We start from the raw sequence: 5,033 nt of genomic DNA, 5'->3' as shown, positions 1-5,033 counted from the left end.
CAACGCCTTTTTTTTTTTCTTGGCTCTATAATGCTTGGAAAATTTTTCTCCTGATTATCTGGTTATTCTTTCTCAGCCACTCCATTACCCAGTGTCAATTCCTTTATTTCATTGCTAAATATTTGATTTTATCTTTTTCATAGACCTTTCAGATACACCAATAATTGGATTGTCATATTAGATTCACATCCTTATGCAGTGTCAGGATTCACAAATTATATCAAGGGCAGGTATAGTTATGGGATAAAGGGAAAGCAAGGAGAGGTTCAAGACCATCAATGTAGCTCCTGGATGTTATTTTTGGAGCACAGTTCCTATCCTCTAAAGAGAAATGTTTCTTAATTAGTCTTTCAAAACCTTTCTGTCAACTTCTTAAGCATTTAGATAATATTTATACTTTTATACCAATCTGCAAGAAGTAGAATGATGTTTTTAAACGCTCCTTTCTAATCCCACTTCATTCCACTCTCTTTTAGTTCTTATGCTCCAATAATGATCAACGACCTTATTTAATTCTCTCAAGTTCCTTAAGGTTTTTCTTACCTATGGGCATTTGTGTTTGCTATTAGCTCTGTCTGGACGAGTCATCCTTTTATTATTTGCTAGAATAACTTCTTCACATTTAATGTCATTTTATCCAAGAGATTCCTCTGTGCATTTAATCTGAAGAATTCACCCCATTCTCTCTCATAGCTCCTTGTATTTTCTTTCATAATACTCTTCACAATGTAATGCATTTCATTCCTGCATCCAACAAATATTTATTGAAAAATGTCTCGGGTGTTTAATTAGGGATCTTGAAATAAGGTGATTAACAAAAGAGACCAAGTTCTGAACTCCATGGAGTTCATACTTTCATAAGGGAAATAGTAAGTTATTTTGCAAATAAATAGTTAAGATAATAGTGGAAGTGGTAAGTGCTATGAACTAAAATGGGCAACAGAATAGAGAATAGTGAGGATAGACTGGGAAAATGTTAATAAGAATGTCAGGTGCATCCTCTCTAAGGATGGGTTAGAATCACACTAGAAGTTAAGAGAACAATGGACAAGATGATTTAAAGGAGAAAACAGAATATAGTGAATACAAAGTTATTGAGGTAGGAATAAAGTTAACATAGTTGAGGAGAATGAGCAAGGTAAAGATCATTTTGAAAGCAGGCCAGAGAGTTAAGCAGAAACTTAGTCATATGCTGTGCTCTAGGGCACATAAAGAATTGGGATATTGTTATAAGTAGGATAACAAGCCATGAGAATATATTAAAGAAGATGGTGGTATGATGAGGTATAAATTGTAAAAGAACAAGAGTGTAAAAGAACAAGAAGATGGTGATATGATGAGGTATAAATTGTAAAAGAACAAGAATGCAAGCAACCAGTTAAGAGACTTTTGAGTAGAAGAGAGGTTGACTTAAATTTTACTAGATTATGGATGTACCTTAAATATAAAATATATATTGTGCAATCTCAGGATAATATTTATTTATATCATGACAGAAAACAGGAGAACTATTTCCCAACTCAGGTAGCATTAACTTATACCATAGCCAGACAAAGACATCATAAGAAAAAAAAAAAAACTATAGACTACAATTTTTCATGAACATAGATCCAACATATAAAAAATATTATACACCATGACAAAGTGAGGAATGAAATGTTTCAGTATTCAAAAATCAATTAATGTATATACTATATCAAAATAAAGATATCATGTGGTCATCAAAAAAAAAATACAAAAAATGCACTTGATAAAAACCAACACCTTTAATGAAAATAATTTTCAAAAAGCTAGGAATAGAAGGTAACTTCTTCATATTAATAAGAAATATTTTACAAAATTCTCCAGCTAACTCTTTACTTAGTAATTAATGAATGAATGCTTTCTCTTTATGTTACAGAGGAAAACAGTATTACAGTATTTTTCCAATCTGGATTCCTGGATTCTCCTCTCAGGAATAAAGCAAAACTCTCAGTTTGCACCACTTTGTTCACATTTTAAGTATACTGCCAATGCAGGGAACAAAAAAAAAAAAAAAAAAAAAAAAAAAAGAGGGAGAGAGAGAATGAGAGAAGGGAAAAAAAAATTAGTGTGGAAAAGGGCACTGTTTAGGTATTCAGGGACCTAGCTTCCAGTCATGCTCCCCACTGGGCTGCTTGCATCTAACCCTGGGGTAATAGGGCAGGGTAGGTGGAGACTAAATTTGGCTTAGATATAACATAGATACAACTAGATAACATTCCCACTAGTGTAAATAACCCAGAAAATGATTCAAAGATGGGCAGAACAAACACCACAACTAAAGATGAGACCACATCAAAGAAGATAAGACTTGTGAAGACATGGTTTGTGAATGAAATGGGCCATGGCTGATCACAGTGAAGAGGGAGCCAGTGACATGAAGAAAGGCAAAAACATTTCATACTGGGGAAGTCATGAATACAGAGGACAAATCCCCATAGCATTTGCCTTTGAAATCAAGAGGAGCTGATTTCATGAATTCTTGCAACCAGCAGGAGTGTTTGAAGTGTAGAATTTTTAGAAATCAGTGGTCTCTGTCTCTGGTAAAGTCCAGAGGTAGGAACCTGAGTCTTTGGCCTTAAAAAAGCACAACAAACAGCCCATGCTGTTTGACATGGAGTTTTTAGGTCTGAAATCAGTCTCTTGTAGGCAGTGTATAGATGGGTTTTGTTTTGTTTTTTGTCAACTTTTTCATCTTCTTGGGATCATGACCTAAGCTAAAGGCAGACTTCTAACTGACTGAGGCACTCAGGCACCCCAACAAAATGTACTTTCTTTTTCTTATTTTTTAATTTTTAATTTTTTATTTTTTATAAACATATAATATATTTTTATCCCCAGGGGTGCAGGTCTGTGAATTTCCAGCTTTACACACTTCACAGGACTCACAAAAGCACATACCCTCCCCAATGTCCATAACCCCACCCCCCTTATTCCAACCCCCCCCCCACAACAACCCTCAGTTTGTTTTGTGAGAATAAGAGTCACTTATGGTTTGTCTCCTTCCCAATCCCATCTTGTTTCATTTATTCTTCTCCTACCCACTTAAGCCCCCATGTTACATAACCACTTCCTCATATCAGGGAAATCATATGATAGTTGTCTTTCTCCACTTGACTTATTTCACTAAGCATGATACGCTCTAGTTCTATCCACGTTGTCGCAAATGCCAAGATTTCATTTCTTTTGATGGCTGCATAGTATTCCATTGTGTATATATACCAACATCTTCTTTATCCATTAATCTGTTGATGGACATCTAGGTTCTTTCCATAGTTTGCCTATTGTGGACATTGCTGCTATAAACATTCGGGTGGATGAGCCCCTTCAGATCACTACGTTTGTATCTTTAGGGTAAATACCCAATAGTGCAATTGCTGGGTCATAGGGCAGTTCTATTTTCAACATTTTGAGGAACCTCCATGCTGTATTCCAGAGTGGTTGCAACAGCTTGCATTCCCACCAACAGTGTAGGAGGGTTCCCCTTTCCCCACACCCTCGCCAGCATCTGTCATTTCCTGACTTGTTGATTTTAGCCATTCTGACTGGCGTGAGGTGATATCTCATTGTGGTTTTGATTTGTATTTCCCTGATGCCGAGTGATATGGAGCACTTTTTCATGTGTCTGTTGGCCATCTGGATGTCTTCTTTGCAGAAATGTCTGTTCATGTCCTCTGCCCATTTCTTGATTGGATTATTTGTTCTTTGGGTTTTGAGTTTGCTAAGTCTTTATAGATTCTGGACACTAGTGCTTTATGTGATATGTCGTTTGAAAATATCTTCTCCCATTCTGTCAGTTGCCTTTTGGTTTTGTTAACTGTTTCCTTTCCTGTGCAAGGAAAAGCTGTGCAAAAGCTTTTGATCTTGATAAAATCCCAATAGTTCATTTTGCCCTTGCTTCCCTTGCCTTTGGCGTTGTTCCTAGGAAGATGTTGCTGTGGCTGAGGTCGAAGAGGTTGCTGCCTGTGTTCTCCTCAAGGATTTTGATGGATTCCTTTCTCACATTGAGGTCCTTCATCCATTTTGAGTCTATTTTTGTGTGTGGTGTAAGGAAATGGTCCAATTTCATTTTTCTGCATGTGGCTGTCCAATTTTCCCAGCACCATTTATTGAAGAGGCTGTCTTTTTTTCATTGGACATTCTTTCCTGCTTTGTCAAAGATTATTTGACCATAGAGTTGAGGGTCTATTTCTGGGCTCTCTATTCTGTTCCATTGATCTATGGGTCTGTTTTTGTGCCAGTACCAAACTGTCTTGATGATGACAGCTTTGTAATAGAGCTTGAAGTCCGGAATTCTGATGCCACCAACTTTGGCTTTCTTTTTCAATATTCTTTTGGTTATTCGAGGTCTTTTCTGGTTCCATAAATTTTAGAATTATTTGTTCCATTTCTTTGAAAAAGATGGATGGTATTTTGATAGGAATTGCATTAAATGTGTAGATTGCTTTAGGTAGCATAGACATTTTCACAATATTTATTCTTCCAATCCAGGAGCATGGAACATTTTTCCATTTCTTTGTGTCTTCCTCCATTTCTTTCATGAGTACTTTATAGTTTTCTGAGTATAGATTCTTAGCCTCTTTGGTTAGGTTTATTCCTAGGTATCTTACGGTTTGGGGTGCAATTGTAAATGGAATTTCTCTTTCTTCTGTCTTGTTGTTGGTGTAGAGAAATGCAACTGATTTCTGTGCATTGATTTTATATCCTGACACTTTACTGAATTCCTGTACAAGTTCTAGCAGTTTTGGAGTGGAGTCTTTTGGGGTTTTCACATAAAGTATCATATCATCTGCGAAGAGTGATAATTTGACTTCTTCTTTGCCGATTTGGATGCCTTTAATTTCCTTTTGTTGTCTGATTGCTCAGGCTAGGACTTCTACTACTATGTTGAATAGCAGTGGTGATAATGGACATCCCTGCTGTGTTCCTGACCTTAGCGGACAAGCTTTCAGTTTTTCTCCATTGAGAATGATATTTGCGGTGGGTATTTCATAGATGGCTTTGATGATATT

The sequence above is a fragment of the Mustela putorius genome, unplaced genomic scaffold, assembly GCF_011764305.1.
Source record: "Mustela putorius furo isolate JIRA1106 unplaced genomic scaffold, ASM1176430v1.1 tig00003983_pilon_pilon_pilon, whole genome shotgun sequence".
In the NCBI taxonomy this organism is placed as follows: domain Eukaryota; kingdom Metazoa; phylum Chordata; class Mammalia; order Carnivora; family Mustelidae; genus Mustela; species Mustela putorius.
The sequence above is the reverse complement of the archived record's forward strand: the minus strand, read 5'-3'. Positions refer to the sequence as shown.